This window comes from Rutilus rutilus (genome assembly GCF_951802725.1).
Source record: "Rutilus rutilus genome assembly, chromosome: 12".
Classification (NCBI taxonomy): domain Eukaryota; kingdom Metazoa; phylum Chordata; class Actinopteri; order Cypriniformes; family Leuciscidae; genus Rutilus; species Rutilus rutilus.
In genome coordinates, this window is record NC_140217.1 from 20,278,495 (window position 1) to 20,299,538 (window position 21,044).

General features: G+C 40.7%; 1 long non-coding RNA gene across 1 annotated transcript; it reads left to right on the forward strand.

Annotated features, from left to right (window-relative positions):
* Nucleotides 1–12,022: 12,022 nt before the first annotated feature.
* Nucleotides 12,023–12,791, forward strand: LOC311301586. Its single transcript, XR_014629476.1, has 3 exons — nucleotides 12,023–12,056; nucleotides 12,658–12,699; nucleotides 12,768–12,791. It is a non-coding gene; the product is annotated as an uncharacterized lncRNA (long non-coding RNA).
* The last annotated feature ends 8,253 nt before the right edge of the window (nucleotides 12,792–21,044 follow it).

Sequence of the window (21,044 nt, forward strand, 5' to 3'; positions counted from 1 at the left end):
TTCACCGCTGCGACACACACGTTTTCTCTGAAAGAGCCGGCATTTTTCAATGCCCACCATGTCCTGCGGCTCGTGTCGAGCCACGCTCAGCTACGGGGACTGCCACGTGCTGTGCGCTTCCTGCCTGGGCCAGCCTCGGCGTTGATCGGCCGCGCTTATACTGTCGCCGGTCAAGCTGCCTCCGCGCTACACGCTATGGCGATCTTGCAGATTCATCAGGCCAACCTTTTCCGTTCCCTGGATGAGGCTGGCTCGACTTCTGAGCACGTGACGGACCTGAGGAGTGTGACGGATCTGGCTCTCAGAGCTACAAAAGCCGCCGCCCAGGCCATTGGACGTAACATGGCCTCCCTCACCGTTACGGAGCGTCACCTGTGGTTAACGCTGTCCGATGTGTCTGACGCCACTTTCCTGGACGCTCCTGTATCACCGTCGGGTCTCTTCGGTCCCTCGGTGAAGGGCTTCGCGGAGCACTACTCTGAGGTACAGAAGACGTCTCAGGCCATGAGACATTTCCTGCCGCGGCGTTCCAGTTCCGCAGTGGGTCGCGCTAAGAAGCAGCCGCCCGCTCGGAAAACAGTGCCCCCACCGCCTCCGCCGCCTCCCACACAGCAGCGCCAGGCCCGGGAGGAACGTAAGCACTCGCGCTCCACTAGCCGTCGCAGGCTACCACACCTACTTCGCGCCGAGATAGTGAATTTGCTAAGGAAAGGAGCGGTGGAGACCGTTCCCTTGGCAGAGAGCGAGTCGGGGTTTTACAGCCATTACTTAGTCCCGAAGAATTTTGTCCCTCTTATGATACGCTCGTTCAAAATGCTCACAACCAGACAAATCCTCGCTCGAATCCGACCGGGGGACTGGTTTATATCAGTGGATCTGAAAGACGCCTACTTTCAGATTCAAATAGCAGCCCGTCACAGGCCATTCTTGAGATTCGCCTTCGAGGGCCAGGCTTATCAGTACACCGTCCTTCCGTTCGGCCTGACTTTAGCACCTCGTACATTTACGAAATGCATGGACACAGCACTCGCGGCCCTCAGACGAAGGGCCGTGAGAATTCTAGCAGCGACATTCTTAGCGGGGAGGAATCTTCCCCTCAGAGTGTTTCAGAGGATGTTGGGTCTTATGGCCTCAGCCTCGACGGTGCTGCGGCTGGGTCTGCTACACATGCGCCCCTTTCAGCTATGGCTGAGGCGGCGTGTTCCGGCGCGAGCCCGGACATCAGGTTTGCTGCGTCTCACGGTGAATCAGACTTGCGTGGCCTCTCTACGCATTTCCCCCGGTCGCCTTGTTACCACAGGTAATCAAGTGAATCAGGGAGTGCAAATGCTCAATAATTCTGGTAGCCCCGCTCTGGGAGAATCAAGTTTGGTTCCCAGAGTTGATGGAACTGGGGAGTACAGTTCCATGGCCGATTCCGCTGAGGAGGGACCTGTTGTCCCAGGCCGAGGACCTGTTGTCCCACCCATACCCCGAGCTGTGGGCCCTACATGTGTGGGCGATCAATTATTACCATTTCACCTCCCAGAGGGGAGTGATGAACACGATCACACAGGCTAGAGCTCCGTCCACCAGACGGCTCTATGCGTCTAAATGGTCAGTGTTCGCTGAATGGTGTTCAGCTCACGAATTAGACCCGCTGCACTGTGAGGTAACAGTGGTGCTTTCGTTCCTGCAAGAGCTGTTGGACAGTGGGAGAACCCCATCCACGCTCAAGGTGTATGTGGCGGCTATAGCGGCATTTACGAAACCTGTAAATGGCCAGTCGCTGGGAAAGAATGACCTCATAATCCATTTTCTCAGGGGTGCTAGGAGGCTGAACCCTCCTCGACCCCCCTCGGTTCCAGTATGGGACCTTTCTACAGTCCTAGAGGCCATGAAAGGTCACCCATTTTGTTGATTTAAAAATCTTGCTTTCCCCTGTTGTTTAATTTCATGGAAACAGACACCAGTGATTTTGCTAAGAGATCTCTTATTTATTTGAGTTATAAAACATAGGAGGAAGAGACAATGGACCAAGCTAAGGTCTAATTCAGCTTCTCAGTCACCTTCTCTACATTTCCATCTCTTCCTGATTTTCGGACAAAAGGGCTTGGTTTTTATATCCCTGACCAAGAAAAAAACTACGTCACCATAGGAACACATACATTCAGCAGAAGAACATATGGTTTCCATTAACGTTGAAATGTATATCCCCATGCTATGCTGGTGGAAAACTGCATATACATTTCAGTCCAGCACACATTCAAAGTCTCCCAAAGTCTCTCTTTCTCCCACATCTTCACAAAATACAATGAGTACAAGTGATTATGAATGTATATAAAAAGTATAGTAATAATAATACTAAAAACAACATTAAACGATGAAATTTGAGTCTTCACATTTGAACCCTTACATGCCGTGGAGCTGAAATACCTTTACTTCAAAACCGCTTTTCTGCTGGCAATGGCCTCAGTAAAACGGCCTGAAAATAGGTCTAATAGGTTAGACAAACTTAGTCCCGGTCACGTTGGAAGAAGTTACCGAGCTGGGGACTATTTTTAGGCGCTGCGTCATATCACTACGCCTGCTGCACCCATGGTACGGCCGCACAGTTCCTTGATTATTACGCCGGAATGAGAGTAGTTCCTAGCCATATAGGCTTAGAAAATCGCAACTTTTCATTTTCCGTCGATCTTAGTACACGGTTTAACTACAGAAGAGTCAAGTTTTAAATAGGAAAAATATTGAAACTCTTTGGTCATTTTGAAAGAAATGCTACTGGACTCGTCTGAATCAATGATCTATGCTAAGCTATGCTAAAAGTGGTACCGTCAGACCCGGAGTTCGGCTGAATGGATTCTAAAACGGTAAAACTCAACTGTTTAACTCTGGGGGAGTTTTAAAATGAGCATATTTCCGAAAAAAGTGGAGTATCCCTTTAAATCCACACATATGGATTATTACAATTAATGGCTAAAAGAATGTTTGGAAATGTAAACTGATATTTCCTACTGACACACTACAGCAAAATATATAAATAACTGACTTATAACCATTTTTTGGGGGGACGGGGGGTGGGGGATATTAACATGCCGTGTCTGAGTCTGAATCTGATTATAATTTCACCAACAGTAATTCTGGATTGCTTCCTCCAAACAAACAAATAAATAGGAAATAAGCGAATCAGGACACTGCGCGCCAAAACAGCAGAATGCGCGAATGAACGGAATGAACCACTATAGTGTTTAATCTTGCTGCGTACTGTCTGCCACTGCAAAAATGTCTCCCTGAGACCAGAGTTCGGCGCCGCCCGTGCCTTCCTGTCTTAATACTGGCAACTGGTGAGATCACTGGAGGTAAGAATGTTTTGGGCTTATAATTTTATATAATCTACTAGTCATGTCATTTATTAAACATTTCAACTAGCCCTATTTCAATTGGGTTACGATATAGGTAATGTTGTGTGTGTGTGTGTGTGTGTGTGTGTGTGTGTGTGTAACCTCCATATCATTACGTTTTAGCTAACGTACATCAAGTTTAACTTACCTGTAAAAGACCTAGTGCTAGCTAGCCGATCAAATTATAGATGGCTGTAACGTTAGTTTCACTGATGCCACCGAGAAGCTTTTAAACGAAAGTGAAGGCGGGTGATTTTGAGCCGAATTCTGACTCGTGCATTTTCGGGTCGGGCCAATTTCCAGCTTTGTCGTGCAGTGTATAGGGGCAAACAAGAGGCTATTAACTTCACCCGACCAGCAAATGGTCGGATGAATTTTGTTCGCTCCTCGTGACTAAAGGCGGGCATACACTGTGCGATTTTCGTCCGATTTTGAGCCGAATTCTGACTCGTGCGACTCTTTTTCGGGTCGGGCCGATTTTCAGCTTTGTCGTGCGTCGTTTGTCGTGCAGTGTTCGTGCAGTGTACTCAGGGAAACGAGAGGCGATTAACCTCTCCCGACCGGCAATCGGATGGTCGGATGAATTTCTGGCATGTTAGAAATTTTGGTCGCTCCTCATGACGATATCGCGCAGTTGAAGCAGAGATACGAACCGATTGCCCTAAACTCAGTGTTTTTTCCCCTCACTACGCCTGCGCGAAAACAGAAGATTAATCTGCTGCAAAAAAAGAGGGAGATCTTTAGGTTATGTAGTTCAAACTATCTACAGATTTACTGTTGATTACCTCCAGTTTGTGTTGCAAAATGGATTAACCATTACCTACATCTTCCAGGCCACCTGCGATGTAGGCTACTATCTACACTTTGCCTCTTTTATTAATTTGTTAAACAATGTTTTTGAAATAAAGCTGTTTTTAATTTTCATTGAATTATTGCAGTGTTCTGACATATTATAGACTGTTAATAATTAATTATATGCCTATAATTTATTGTAATCGACCTAAATGTTTTAGATGATTTTCAATGAGGAGAATTGATAGGAGGTAATGATTTACCATGTAAATCGACGCAAATAGACTGCTGAAGATGACTTTTAAGTAGCGCAGGGCACTGGTGGACCCATAAACATTCTACATTTTATGGCAACCCCAAATAAATATTATTTCAATATTGTTAAGTATTGCTTTGCTGAAATATTATATTAATATTATATTATTAATATATATACCGGAATACTCTGTATTCATTTGCAGAATGAGGGAAATTGAGGAAAGTGAGGCACTTCTTGTGCAACAGATGGATAGAGGCTGTAAAAGCAGTTGGAATTGGTCTTGGCTGAAACTTGAAACTACAATTAAGGTCCATGCAGTCAAACACACATTCATACTGTCTTACTTTTTTAAGAAAATTGAAAAAAAGGGTCGTGCTAAATGCATTCTCTGCATGAAAGAAATTAACTACAGTAGCAGAGGGGTGCATGCCCTGTTTGCACACTGTCAGACATCCATACACACAAACAGAGTGACCTCAATCTTATCAACTCAAAGTGTGGCACAACTCCTCCGTAAGGAAGATCCTTTACCAGCTACTCAAAACCAGGCCTCAGCAGCAGAAAAGATCAGTGAAAGTGTTAAGCTTCCAGCGCCTATGTGTAATCGCATTGCTAATGGAGAGGTGAGTGTATGGAAGTAAAATAATGTCAAATGTTTCTGAAATAAAAAAGCCTGTTGAATTGCACTACTTGAAAAAAATAGGCATTGCATTAACCATGCTTGCATTTTAATGCATTGTATTTTTATGGGCTGAAATTCAACATGGTTGAATATTTAAGATGTGAATATTTCAATTAAAAAACATTTCAAACACATTTTCATTATTAAAAATCCAATAATCCATATTCACCTTTCATATTTCACTTCCAAAATATTCAAACTGTTTAAAAATACAACCTATAATATGCAACAGGCAATTTTTGGTCCATTTTATTTCGCTTTGCAAATTCGCTTCCACAAATTCAGTGGTTCAAATTCGACAGTAAATTCAACATTGACATCCAGGAACTGCAGGAAAAGAAGTGGATTGCCGAACATACTCTCCATCTGCTGTTAGTCGACCTCACCAGCAGGTGGTGCAAAAGCGCGTGTTGTTGACGAAGACCAGCAACAGTTAGAACAAGCCATTCATTCATAAAACTCATTTACAGCAATGTAAGTGTGATTATTATGACGGCTGTTTTATGTTAAATTCCGTGTCTTCACGGTTACTTTTCCTGTGTAGCCTACATGCATCTTTCTCTACCGTGAACGAGATTAATGTTATTCCCCGATGCGGATGTACAGATCCAATGTTACATTTTTGAGGTTGACATATATTTCTCTTGGTTGTTTAGTTGCCGTAACTTTATATTGTGGCGATGTGCCTCATGCAGGCTATTACCCCTCATTTACACTGCACACATCTGCGGCACATTACGGCTGCGACAAGGTTTTATTCCGTCCTCCACGCGGTGCCAACTCACACCAGGAGCATTTCAGAAGCGGAGCGACTGGATGCGTGAGACCACGTGATTTTCCTCTCCGACGTGGTTTTTCTTGTTTTTTGTGTTTCTACTGTACAGCCTATGGTTTCTACCAAGGATATTGGTGTGTAATACGTTTTGGAGTTTGCACAGGGTGTTTATTTTGAATTTGACAATGTTTTTTTTTACTTTTATTTAGTATTTCCGGTGCGACTTGGACGCGCGTCCGTCAAAAATAGACTAGGCGCCTATATTTAGCGAAGCGGCGCGGAGAGCCGCTTCTGGGAAGCTTCTGAAACGCGCCGCGTCGCGGCCGGTGTAAACACAAGCATTGACTAGAATGGGCGCGATCAGCTCCGGTAGCCGTGTCGCAGCCGTAATGCGCCGCAGATGTGTGCAGTGTAAATGAGGGGTTAGGGTTTCCCTCAATACTTAAGGATTGCCCTGCTGGACATATAAAACGCTTAACATAGCTTTTAATGGACTAATTACAGTGATATAAAAGACCAAACTCGCAGGCAAGCAGATGGACTCAGAGTTACGCGCAAAGCTTAATGCTGAGCGTTTACCAGTGATAGACTGGCATAAAAAGTTGGCTTGACGTGGACATTCGCACATTTAGGGACCGTCTCTAAGATGTATACGACTTTGGTATACACGTTTCTAACTTCGATAGCATTGAATAGAACGACTTACAGTCATAAAACCAACTGTAAAGTGTTCATGTAGTCTCAGGCATACTGCGCACCCTTTGGATTTTTGATATTTATTCAAATAAATTTAAGTTTGCGATTGAAGTTAGAAACGTGTATGCCAATGTTTTATGCAACTTTAGAGACGGTCCCTAAATGTGCGAATGTCCAATGTCAAGCCAATTTTACATTTAGTCATTTAGCAGACGCTTTTATCCAAAGCGATTTAACAATATGTAGCGGGTAGGACCTAGGCAGTGGGAATTGTGCCTTGATTGAATCAGGTGGTGGTCATTTGGCTCTGCACCTTTAAATCCAGCAAGCTGGCGGTCTCTCTCTCATTAGCGTTTTGCTACAGACTCTTGGTTCCGTGGACTCTTGGTTGGTTGTACGAGTTGATCGTGATTTGGTGTTTGTGCGGTTATTCAGTGCCGTGGTTACCTCCAGCTTCCTGTCTTCACGAGCCCCCACTGGCTAGTGATTTGGTGTTTGTGCGGTTATTCAGTGCCGTGGTTACCTCCAGCTTCCTGTCTTCACGAGCCCTCACTGGCTATGAATTGTGTCTCCGCGTTTAAACGAAAATTGACGGGTTTAGAGTGTGACCACTACAAAGTTTGCTGAGTGCTGTTTGTTGTGCTGAGAATTTTGGCCCTGGAATGTACGAGTAAAAACCAGACGGAATAAAGCGATCGCTACAATATTACAACTAAACAAGCTCTTGGCTCGATGCTGCGGTCTGCATTCAGCATTCATACAGGAGGACCGTCACATGCCATCTTGGCCACTGTTTTTCCTGTGCTTTGTTTTTAGTATCTAGTTGTGCGTGAGTGTGTGACTGTGCGTGTGTGTGTGGGAGGGAGGCCCACTGGGTTGTCCATTATAGTCTCTCCCTTGTGTGCGTTGTTGTATGTTTCATGTTTGTGTATTTAATGTTTGTATCTTAGGCCATTGGGTTGGTGCAATATCTTGGGGGGGGTAACAATTGTATTGTGTGTTCACTTGTTTGCTGAGTGTAAACTATTTTTGTTTTTTGTTTTTTTTGTGCATGTGATTTGTGATGTGCCCTTATTATTCTGTTTGAGTCTCGCTGAATTTTTATTGAGTGCTATTTATTCAAACACCTTGATTTTGCACTTTGTTGTCCCCGTTCCTGAATTTGTTGCCCAGAGGCCTGGGGTCTGTTTTTTATGTGTGTGTCTGTGGGGGTGGTGTGGCGCAATGGATAAGACACATGCCTTTGGTGTGAGAGACCCGGGTTCGAATCCACTGTGAGACACCAATGTGTCCCTGAGCAAGACACTTAACCCCTAGTTGCTCCAGAGGCGTGCGACCTCTGACATATATAGCAATTGTAAGTCGCTTTGGATAAAAGCGTCAGCTAAATGAATAAATGTAATGTAAAATGTAAATGTCTAACTTGAGAAAAATAAAATAAATTGTTTATATTTTTATAATACTCCAGTCCCTCTCTCTCCTTTCATTTCCCTTCATTGGGATAGCCTGCTTGTAAACATCTAAAAATTAGATTGTTGGTTATCCACTGGTGATTGATTTAAAAAGGCCCCCTAGGGGTCACAAATAGAAGGACAACAATATGCAAGTGCTATGACTCTTCCCAGTTTAAGCTAATGCAATACACGTAGGCATACTATATATAGGCCTATAGAGAGAGAGAGAGAATAGAAGAGAAAGTGTTAGTATTAATTGATCAAGTGTTGATTTTATGCCAGTATATCACGAAACGCTCAGCATGAAACTTTGCGCGTTAAGTTCATTTTCTGAGTCCATCTGCTTGCCTGTAGCCTATATAGTAGCCTACATCCCCAATAAGGTGCGAATTTGGTCTTTTATATCACTGTATTAGTCCATTAAGCTACGTTAAGCGTTTTGTCCCAACGGAAGGGGAATCCTTGAGTATGAGGTATTGAGGAAAACCGATTATAATCCCGTTCATAGAGAAAGCTGATAACATGTAGGCTACACAGGGAAAGTAACAATGAAGTTATTGAATGAAACATAAACACAGCTTTTGTGTGTTTATCATCTATATATATATATATATATACTGACACAGATAATCCATTTTCATTTTATGAATGAATTACTTGTTCTAACGCCGGTTTCACACTGCACACGTTAGCAGAGCGTAAGCAGCGCGTATTTTTTTCGCCGCCCATGTTAACGGATTAGAGCATTCACACCGCACGCAGAGGCGGCGCGGCAGCGCGTAGCAGGAGCAGAGCAGGAGCAGCAGTGCCGCGATAGTTTCGGCGCCCAGTCTATTTTTAACGCGCCGCTTACGCTGAATTAAGTGAAAATGCATTGATCATGGCCAAAATACACCGCAGTTTTATCCAAAAAGTGCATTGATGATATCTATTGTGTTTTAAACAGTCAATCAAATGACCAACAGCAATTTAAAAAGAAAACAAATGTCCAAAAACAAACTTGTTGCCAGAACAATAAAAACAAAGATGAACCAAAAGTTATATTAAATGAAATTATTAATAAAATAAGCTTCTTGACAAGTCTTTTCTCTTAAATGTATTTGAAAACGAAATAAAGCAATGCCAACTTATCCATTATAGAGTACTCTGTCTGTACAAAACCGCAGTTCAGGCGCGCATGACAAACGCTGCCAGTGTGAAAGCAAAACGCGCGTGTCCTGCTCCTGCTCACCATATGCACTGCTCCTGCGCTGCTTACGCTCTGCTTATGCACGCAGTGTGAAACCGGCGTCACACCGCACGCAGAGGCGGCGCAGCAGCGCGTAGCAGGAGCAGCAGTGCCGCGATAGTTTCGGCGCCCAGTCTATTTTTGCTGCGCTGCTTACGCTGAATTAAAGTGACAATGCATTGATCATGGCCAAAATACACCGCAGTTTTACCCAAAAAGCGGACTGATGATATCTATTGTGTTTTAAACAGTCAATCAAATGACAACAGCAATTTAAAAAGAAAACAAATGTCCAAAAACAAACTTTGTTGCCCGAACAATAAAAACAAAGATGAACCAAAAGTTATATAAATGAAATTATTAATAAAATAAGCTTCTTGACAAGTCTTTTCTCTTAAATGTATTTGAAAACGATAGTAGTAATAGTAAACATGCTGTATGTGTCTGTCTATGTGTGTGAGAGAGATTAATAAAATGTGTGTTGTACAACACATGACCAGCATCGCCCAATAGTGAGCCTACGTGGTGGTGCAATACAGACGTGCTGCGCAAAAACACTACGTAAACTAACTCGAGGCACAGAGAGAGAATGAAATGAATAGTGGAATAAAGTCGTTATTTTTGTTTGTGTTTGCGCACAAAAAGTATTCTCGTCACTTTATAAACTTAAGATTGAGCCACTGGAGTCACTTGGACTATATTAACGATGTCTTTAATACATTTTCTGGGCCAGCAAGTTAAAGTGTCCATAAGCCTGTGGAGGAGTGAGACAGCTCTCAGATTTAATCAAAAATATCTTAATTTGTGTTCCGAAGATGAACGAAAGTCTTACGGGGTTGGAACAACATGAGGGTGAGTAATTACTGACAGAATTTTCATTTTTGGGTGAACTAACCCTTTAAGAACTGATGTGCTGTCAGTCCAAAAGCAAGTCGTCTTTAGTGGAAACTGGAGCTCCGATTGAAGCATCTTGTCCACTCGTACTGCAACAACGGCAGCGGTGAGCTCTAAACGGGGAATTGTGACAGTCTTCAGGGGGGCCACTCGGGCTTTGCCAAATAAGAAAGTAACATGAACCCTCTCATCCATGTTCTGCATCCTCAGGTAAGTAGCCATACCATAGCCGTTCTCGCTCGCGTCGGCGAAGTGATGCAATTGGGCGCTGACAGTCCTCCCAAATCCTGCAGGCTTCACACATCTGCCGGCTTCTCCTTGACTTTCAGCTTGAATTTGAAAGTATCCGTCTCGATACACCACTGCAAACCCAAGCTCATGCAGGTTCTTGGACTTGAGATCCTCTGGGAGACTTTGCAGCACTTCTCGACTATTACTAATCCATTGAGTGAGGGTAAACCCTCCTCTGCCGCAAATGGTTATAAGGTTCTTAACCATGGTGACTGCATCTTCTTCAGAGGGTAGACTCTTCAGTAGGTCATCCATATAGAAGTTTCGGTTGACCGTTTCAATCACTTCTGTTGGAAAGTTGGCCTGATTGTCTTCAGCGTTTTTCCTAAGAGCAAGGCAGGCGACATTGGGTGATGAAACCGCTCCAAATAAATGGACAGTCATGCGATGCTCTACAAGACCTTGCTCCAGGTTACCTTGAGGCCACCATAAGAATCTTAAGTAGTCCCGGTGTTTCTCTGCCACCTTAACCTGGTGGAACATAGCCTTTATGTCCGCCATTATGGCCACCTGTTCCTGTCTGAACCTCATAAGAACTCCAACCAACGAGCTGGTGAGGTTCGGTCCTCCCAGGTGAAAAAGACGTAGTATTAAATGTATTAAAAATATACTTGAAATACAAATAGTATGTTTATAATACATTTGTATTACCAACATGCTTATTTGAAGTGCATTAAAAATACATTGAATTGCATTTTAATATATTTCAAAAAAGTATACTAGAAGTACATTGGTAATAAATATATGCTTAATTATACTTTAAAGAAATATGCTAAACACAAGCATACTTTTAATATATTTCTAACAAATGCACTAAAGGTACATTGGTAATAAATATATGCTTAATTATACTTTTAAGAAATATGATAAACACAAGCATACTTTTAATATATTTCTAAAATGTGCACAATAAGTACATTGGTAATAAATATATGCTTAGTTAAATTTTTGAGAAATATGCTAAACACAATCATACCATTTGTGTGAAGTTTTCTAAGAACAGCAAAATGATTAAGCTTTTAGTGTGTTTAAAGTACTTTAAACACTTAGGCCTAGTGTAATATATTTGTAATATTTATGATTTTATGATTTTAATATTTTAGATTTTTGTATAATGTACCAACTTCTAATGTATTATAAACATTTGTCAACTATTATTAAGCATTGCAATAAGCAGTCAAAATTAATGTTGTTCACTTTTACTTGTTTGTAGGCTATACTTGTAAAGGGCTAGGCTGTTGTCCATTACATGATATGTTTTTACTACTGAAATTCCCACAAAGATATCAACATCATATTATTTTAAATGCATCGTAGATACATTTTCCAAAGACGTTTAAATGTTGTCCAAAAATATGTTGTACTTGTTTAAATTTGAAAAATACGAATAACACACGTGACTAATCCTGATTGGTTCCAGAGCCGTTGAACGGCTGTGATTGGTTCTTGTGATAATAATGAGCTCACACCTCACTCAGAGCTTGCTGTGCGTTCCTTGAATGTGATTAGATTTCTAATAATTTAGATTAGAAATCTCAATTTAAACTGGAGCGATCGTGTTTCTTTAGAGGATTTGGAGGAAACCACGCGATTCATATGGATTAGGTAATGTTTTTTGCGATTAACTTTTTCAAACGTGAACAGTTTTGGTGAATCGTTCATCAGAGGGATATAAGTTAAATCTCTTATGTTTCATTAGACTACGATATCTCAGTTTTTCTTTCGAAGATTAACGGAATTCTTAAATGTTTTGCAACTACATTGGTTGAGTGATCATGACAGCATTTAGATTTTTTTAAAATATTTTTTATCTAACGTTAAAGGGATAGTTCACCCAAAAATGAAAATTCTGTCATCATTTACTCTCCCTCAAGTTGTTCCAAACCTGTATGAGTTTCTTTGTTCTGCTGAACACAAAAGAAGATATTTGGAAGAATGTTTGTAACCAAACAGATCTCAGTCCCCATTGACTACCATAGTATATAATTTTTCCTACTATGGAAGTCAATGGGGACCGAGATCTGTTGATTACAAATATTCTTCCAAATATCTTCCTTTGTGTTCAGCAGAACAAAGAAACTCATACAGGTTTGGAACAACTTGAGGGTGAGTAAACGATAACAGAATTTTCATTTTTGGGTGAACTATCCCTTTAAGAGAAAACGTAACTGTTTAGTGTTGTTTTTATTTTTTCCCCATCTTCAAGTTTGCATGACGTGTGACATTTGGAACCTCATTATGTTTCTAGGTAAGATTTGTATTACATTTACGTTTACTTTGCCAGTCTATTTTTGTGAAACAGCACGTCTTTTTCAGTTCAACTACATTCAGTTTGACCAATCAGAGCCAAGCTTTTCAAGTCGAAGTCGAATCAGGCTCGAAGAGATGAAGATACTGCTATCAGAAGTTACTGGTAAGTTGCTGTTTGCATAAATAAATAGCTCACTGTTTAGTTTTTTTCATAAAAAAAAAATTCCCAACATTTTTTCCTAGTTTCCTAGGCTAATTTGTGTTCATTCATGTAAAAATCTGTTTATCTAATTGTTTTTTTGGGACAGCTGCAAGTCACTTGTCCTGGCTTACCATATTTTGCACTACTTCTAATTTCCTTAAATCTTTTTTAACAGAGGTGAAGAGTATGTGTTTCTGTACATCACTTTTTTTTTTTTTTTTGCTCTCAAAGTCAAAGGGGGCTGACTAAAACATTAATGCTAAAAATAAAGATTAGCATTTGTTGTACATTATAATTATTATACTTGTTGGCTGGGTATACTTTTTCAGTTAAACAGTTAAATTGCCCTTTTTTGCTGTGATACAGTGACATACCCTGTAGACTTCACAGTTGTTCAAGAGATATTTTACAAACCCCTTTTCTGAATTACATTAACATTTTATATTGAATGTCTACTGTTAAAATATATGAACTAAGCATTACATGCCATGTTAAAGAATTCCATTTTTACCAGGTGAAAAAGACTTACTATTAAATGTATTAAATATGTACTTAAGTATGTTTTTAGTACAAAACAAATGTACTATAATACATTTAACAGGACGTCTTTTTCACCTTGTATGTACAACATGGGGAAATGTCAAAACATCATACTGTGTTGTAATAAAAAAACGTCTAGGTTACGACCTCTGTTCCCTGAGAACAGGGAATGAGACACTGCATCGATGATGCTATGGGGAACAACCTCCATGTGAACCGGTGTTTGAAAAGCTGTACAATCACAGCAATAGAATTTGACTGGCGACAGCCTATGACACTACTAGTGCGACTCAGAAGTATTAAAGAGGCGCCTAGAGAACATCGTTCCCCATTAGCATCATCGAAGCAGCCTTTTGAAAGGGAACAGTTACTTTTTTAACAGAGGTTCATTTTGCTTTAATATAAAAATAAACTCATCTTTTTCCCCTTTCACAGACACTGTGATCAAACAATTTCCAACATGTCTGAGGTGCGAGCACTGATTCGAAGGAAATGCAACGAGGCAAACTCAAAGACCAATCACTCCAATTCACTTGAAAGATGAAGATGGTTTGAGTTGTAACAGTACTGTACCTGTTTGCAGCTATTAATGACTGCACTTTATTGACTGTAGTTAGGTTTATTTATATTTATGTTCATGTTTTTTTTTTTTTTTACAGTTTATATGCTGCTGTACTGATGTACACTGGGTGGTGTAGCTTTCAAAGTGTGTGTGTGTTTTATACAAATATTTTTTAATGTGTTTTATTGAATGATAATTTTTCCACTGTATTTGTAATACATTAAAATATATTATTTTCATAATTTTAGCATAAATGAGGCAGAAAATGCTACTGATAACACAGTAATAGTGTACTTGACAACTTTTAAAATACACCATTAACATATTTAATTATGTTTTATAAAGGTACTGTTAACATAGTAAAAAAAAAAAATTGAAATAAATTTACAATATAAAAAATATGTGAGCAATACATAAATATGTTTTGTATATTATATATTCTTATATTTTAAATAATTTATAAGTGTATTTAAAAATGCATTAAAGATGGGTTCAGTTGTACTAAAAGGGTTAACAAAATAAAATAAAATAAAGCTGAAATAGTATGTTAAAAGCATATTTTAGTTCATCTTCAGTGTGTCTAAAAATAGCACAGTTGAGTACACTAAAATGTTAAGTTTATCTTAAGAAGTACTAAAGAAAAACTTTTAGTATATTAAGTACAAAATTAGTGTGCGAAAATGGAGCACTTTAAGTACATTATGGAAGTGTACTTTAATAAAATGTATTTTAGTGCACTTTTTTAAACTATTAATACATTATAAGTATAATTTGTATATATTTTTTTATATATTACATTTTAAATAATTTATTATTGTATTTAAAATGCATTAAAGATGGTTTCAGTTTTACTAAAAGTGGTAACAAAATAATTTTTTTTAAAAGCTGAAATAGTATATTAAAAATACACTTTAGTTCATCTTCAGTGTGTCTCAAAATAGCACAGTTGAGTACACTAAGATGATCTTAAGTTTATCTTAAGAAGCACTAAAGATAAGCTTTTAGTATATTAAGTACAAAATAAGTGTGCGAAAATAGAGCACTTTAAGTACATTATGGAAGTACATTATGGAAGTGTACTAAGTGCACTTAAAATGTATTTTAGTGAACTTTTTTTCCACCTGGGCTTGCAAGAGCTGGCTATTGAGCAAGATCCCTTTGTACTCTGCTCCACAGTCAAACACCACTCGTAGCTTTCCTTTCCGTGGATGGTACACGCCGTGGTGCGGGATATACCACACCTTCCCTGTTGGCGTTTCCAACTGATGCTTCGGCACTTCTTCGGCATAGTCATTGCTAATGACATCAGCAAGAAAGTTGTTGTACTCTTCATGAAAGCTTGCGTCTTTCTGAAGTCTCCTTTTTAGACCACGAACACGTTGCATGGCAACACCGAGGTTGTTCGGCATCGAAACATCTTTCCCTTTGAAAGGCATTTGAAACGTGTAGTGTCCGTTTTGAAGCTGAGCAGAGCTTTCCATTATCTCCACAAACTTCTTTTCTTCCCTTGACATTTCTTCCTGTTCTGCAGAAGCTTGCTCATTGAAGTCATAGTTGTACTGGCTGGTTAACAGTTCTTCAATTCTGTCAATGGCAATTCTGTTGGCATAAACTGAAGGGTGGTCACTTCCACAGTCGCTACTTCCCCGTAACGGACCATTTATTACCCATCCCAGTAGGGTTCTGATCGCGTAGGGTCCTTCACCTTCACAACTGTTAATCACCTCCCAAGGCTCCATCAACTTGGAGGCGTTTGTGCCAATTAACAGGTCAACATCAGCATTTATATGGGGAATTTTTACATCCTCTAAATAAGGCCATTTTCTCAGCTCCCTTTCGCTGATTATGTTGGCTGTAGAGACAGGCATCTCCTTCTGGGTACACACTTTGGAAAGTGGACAGAAGCACTCACCAGAAAATCCAGAAATTTCCAAACCGTCAACAACGGAGCTTTCTACTGCGTTATTATGGCCCAAGGTGCGGATATGAATCTTGCATTTGCGTCCTTCCATGTTCAATTTGTCAATGAGCTTCCTGGTGCAGAAAGTTCCTGTACTCCCTGGGTCCAGAAAAGCATACGTTTCAATAAACTTGTTTCCCTTTAAGCACTTCACCTTAACAGGCAAAATGGGAAGAATTCCATTGCAGTGGCCAGCCCCTGTAAGACAACAAGCGGAGGATGCTGTACAGCTGTCAGAAGTATTTGACTGCTCAGTAATTTTCTGCTCACCATCCTTCTGATCCTTTTGAGTAACCCTTTCCTTCTCTCCTATGTGCAAAACACTGGGGTGCGTTCGGTTGCACTTGTTGCAAATGATGCGCCTGTCGCAATTCTTACTCAAGTGTCCTGTGCACAAGCAACTGAAACACAAACCTTTCTCCTTTAGATAGTCCAGTTTCTCCCTGTGTGTCTTTCTTCCCAGTTTAAAACATTGTTCCAAAACATGATTACCAGCAGCACAATACAGACAGGAAATAGAATCAGTCTTGGTAAAGGATGTCACTTTGTTCTGAGCCTTTTCCTTCTTGTCACTATCTGGTTTGCTGTATCCATCCTCAATGACCACCTGTGTTGCAAAGATGTTTCTTCCCAGCTGAGGTTTCACCTGTGACTTGCTTGCTTTTGTAGCTCCTTTGATAACAGGTGAAGTGTCCTGTATGTCACCAAAGACTGAATCTGAAGTGATTCTGACCTGGCGCTCAATGTACTCCACAATGTCTGAGAATCGTGCTCTTCGACCATTTTCTCCAGTATCTCACATGCCTTTGCTCTCCACTTGTCTCTGAGTTTATACGGAAGCTTCTGACTCAGAATCTTTATGTTTGCTGGCATGTTAAGTTCCTCCAAGTACTGAAGATCATCCATAGCGTTGGAACACTCACGGAGGAAGAATCCATAAGCTTTGATACTTGGCCCTCCTGTGACCTTCTCCATGTAGGCTTCTGTTATCTTAAACTCATTTCCAAAGTGCTCCTTGAGCAATTTTTTGGCAACAGCAAATCCTTTATCTGCAGTCATATGAAGGCAGCTGCGCACAATATCCCTTGGCTGCCCCCTAGTAAATTGCTCAAGATAGTACAAACAGTCTCCTTTACAGCTGGTCTTTGCTTCCACGCAGTGTTCAAACGCCTTTATAAATGTGTTGAACCTTAGAGGATCTCCATCATAAATTGGAATTTCTCGGCGCGGCAGCAGTTGTAACGTTTGCATTTTGACAAGGAGAGCTGTTATGTCATTCTGTTGTTGCAGAAAATTGTAGAGACCTGCTGTCTGATGTTGGCCTTGCAGGAGTTGAAACACTTGTTGGTCTAGAGTGGGTTGAAAGCTTTGACTGAAGGTTGTCTTTGATTGTAACTGAGGGGGTTGAGAGCCTTGAATGACAGTTGGCTTTGGCAAGATAGTTGGCGTGGCTAATGGTGAAGCATTGCTTTGTAGTGGTAGAGATGCATGTCGCTGTGAGGGCAGAGGCACAAATATTGAGGCCTGTGGATTGAGAGAGGTGGGTGGGAGCTTAAATCTAGCCCCTTTCCTGATATAGGAAGCCATTCCATCAGATTGCCTTGAATGGACGCTGCTACCAACCTGTAGCACTGCTAGCTTAGCAGAAGTGGCAGCTATCTCAATGTCCAGCTCAAGCTGCTCCCTTTTTCTCCTCAAGATGAGCTCCTGCTCCTCCAATGCATGCTTATCCTTTAAGGCAGCTGCTCGAGCCAAGAGCGCAGCCTATTCCGCCTTCGCCCTGCGTCTGGCTGAAGAAGTGGAGGGTCTGCTACTGGAGGATCCGCTACTTGAGCCATGGTGCCTTGACTGCACGTTTGAAATGCTGTCTTGAGGTTGAATCTGATCCTCCTCTTCCTCATCCTTTCCACCAGCAGCTCCTCTTCTTCCATTGCTGGCATCAACCTCATTTCCATTTTCAGACTCCAGATTCCAAATTTAGACTTTCTTTCCTTTTCTAAAGTGCTTATTTTTTCCAACAAAGCTTTGGGTGTTAATTTAACCACACGGTTTTCAGTTACAGATTTGACCCCTACACCCACACAAAGTTCAGTCTCAAGGCCAAGTTGGCCTTTTTCCTTTTCTACCAAAATGACCACGCAGAGTGAATTGGCTTATTATTCAATAAGCCCGCAAAATAGTTTTGTGTTGCGCAACAACTCGTCTAGACGCGCAAAGTTATTTTTAGACGGTTGCGAGTTTGCTACCAATGCATTGGTTTTACGCGAATGTTTGCACACAAATTACCATGGCCATTCATAATATCAGCGCTGATCATCACGTACCCCAATAGAGCGTTAGCCGGCTTTGATGAATGGTGTCCCGATGTGATGATGCTGGTATTCCAGTGACCCTTTAGCTCGCTCCGATGCAGCTCCTTTCAGCAATCGGCAACTCCAAACATTTGCCCACCTCACATCCGTGGTTTCCAAACGAACACCGTTAAATCCACAATATAACAGGTCCGCATCCTCACGATGAACAATTATCCAAATGAAGCAGTTTTCGACCTAATTCGTAATTGACGATGATGGCGGCGGCGGTGTTGCGGAAGCGCTGCGTGCGGAGATGTTGCGTGGCAGGGGTTGCCGACCCGCACCTCTTATTACATCAGAAAGGCCGCCTATCGCGTGGCAAAACACACTTTTTGGCAGACACATCATACAGTGGGTCTACCGTTAAACATTATAAACGAAAGATCTTGCAAAGTATCCATAATGCGCTTTTCACTCTGTTGCTGCTAATCACCATCTCACTACCTTTGCGAGTCTACCTGTCTGGAGCGACACATGTCAGCCGTTCAGACCTCGGAGATCAGTGGAAACATCGGATGAACTGGTCCGGTGTAAACCGGGCTCCTTCTAACTACACAGTGAGCATTGACGCCGCAAGCTTGCGCTATAATCTGTTGGGATTCTATACAGTCTACTCGTCCGTGCTGAATCAAGGGAAGGCCATGTTTGACCAAGGTAAACAAACCACCAAACGGCAGAGATTCACCACTCCGGCTCGAGGGATTCATGGCATTCTACTGTTAATACTGGTGCTGTCAGGGGACGTCCATTTAAATCCAGGACCAACTACCCTGGAGGCATCACAAAATAACGGAGCTGAGCTTCTTTTTGAACCCCGGGTAACATCATCCTTGGAGGTGAGTGACTATGGAATATCTAACGTTATACCCGTCGCCCACGCGGTTTCATTTGCCATTGATTTCTATGATTCTATGACCGACACACAACCAGTATTTGAAGTGGCCAATGAACAGGATTCAAAATCTACAAGCTACCCGGCGTGTCGGAATCCTGCAGTGATAAAGCAGCGAGGTTCGTATTTATTTCAGACTGTTAATCACGCAAAGGTCGTATGGGATCCAAAATTGAAACCCAGAGGACTATTTGGGGGACACTTAAACATCAGAAGTGTTGTTTCAAAGACTGAACAATTGAGACATTTATTATTAAATTCCAACTTGGACTATCTATGTTTATCGGAGACGTGGTTACAACAGTCAACCCCAGTTAATGTTTTCTCTGTACCGGGGTATCAGTGCTTCAGACGAGATAGAATTGGGGGGAGAGGAGGAGGAGTATTGATATACGTCAAAGACGACATAAAATGTGAGCGCATTCTTTTTAAAGCAGCAGACACATTAGAATACGTTGCTTTAAAAGTCGTATTGTCCCAACAAATGTCTTTTACTCTAATAGGATTCTATAGACCTCCATCAGCAAATGACACTTGTTATGATCAACTCATTGATATGTTAAAAGAGTGTAATCTTAATAAAGAGCTTATTCTTATGGGTGATTTTAATTTAAACTGGGCAGACAAGGGGAAGAGGAGAAAACTTAAAACAATTACAGAAAAATATAACTTACAACAGTTGATCAAAGGCCCAACTAGAATTGCAAAAAATTCAAGTACAGTGTTGGATCTTGTCTTCTCTAGTAGACCAGAGAGGATAACAGAAAGCTACAATCTGATCACTGGGCTATCTGATCATAATTTAACACTTGTAGCAAGGAAATTAACTAAAAACAGATTTAAGAATTTAACATCATATCACACAGACATTATGTGTCATGTACCTAAAAGTAAACAACCTGCATTTGACAGTGAGATCGATGGTTTGGTCTGGGATGATATTCTGTCAATAGAAGATGTGGAACATGGTTGTGATTTATTTACAACAAAAATTGAATCTGTTAGAAGGAATTTTATTGTGAAGGTCAAGAGAAAACCCAGAAAGAGAGTTAATCTACCTTGGTTTAGTGACAACTTGTGGCAAATGATGAAGTGTAGAGACGCAGCTTTAAAAAAAGCTATTAAGTCTAAAAGAGATATAGATATTTGAATGTATAGAGGAATAAAGTGGTTAAGGAATTGAGATTAGCCAAATCACGCTTTTATCTTCAAGTAATAAATAAGAGTAAAGATAATAGTAAAGAAACCTGGAAAAATATTAATAACCTCATAGGGCGAGAACAACTTCATACAAGAGATATACAGCTCAGATTTCAGGATAAGAAAATTGAAGAAAATGTGGAGATTGCTTCTATCTTTAATTCTTTTTTTATTGAGTCAGTACATGAGTTAGGAAATCATTTAAAAAAAAAACGTTCCTACTATACATATTAATAAAGGACAGGGTTTTAATTTGATGACAACAAATGAAGGACAAGTTAAAAAGATCATTGGTTCTTTAAAGAATTCTAAAAGTATAGATGCTTTTAACATGGATAGTATGTTAGTTAAGAAACATTCAGAGACTTTAACCACCCCAATTACACATTTAATTAATCTTTCAATTACACACAGCTGCTTTCCTGAGAACTGAAGCATGCAGTCATCTCACCTATCTTCAAATCTGGAGACCGCTATGAAGCAAGTAACTATAGACCGATAAGTATATTACCAGTACTATCCAAGGTAATGGAGAAAATTATCAAAGAGCAGCTGACAACGCATCTAGATAACTGTAACCCTGGTTTAAATCCCATGCAATTTGGCTTCAGGAAGAGCTATTGCACCGAAACA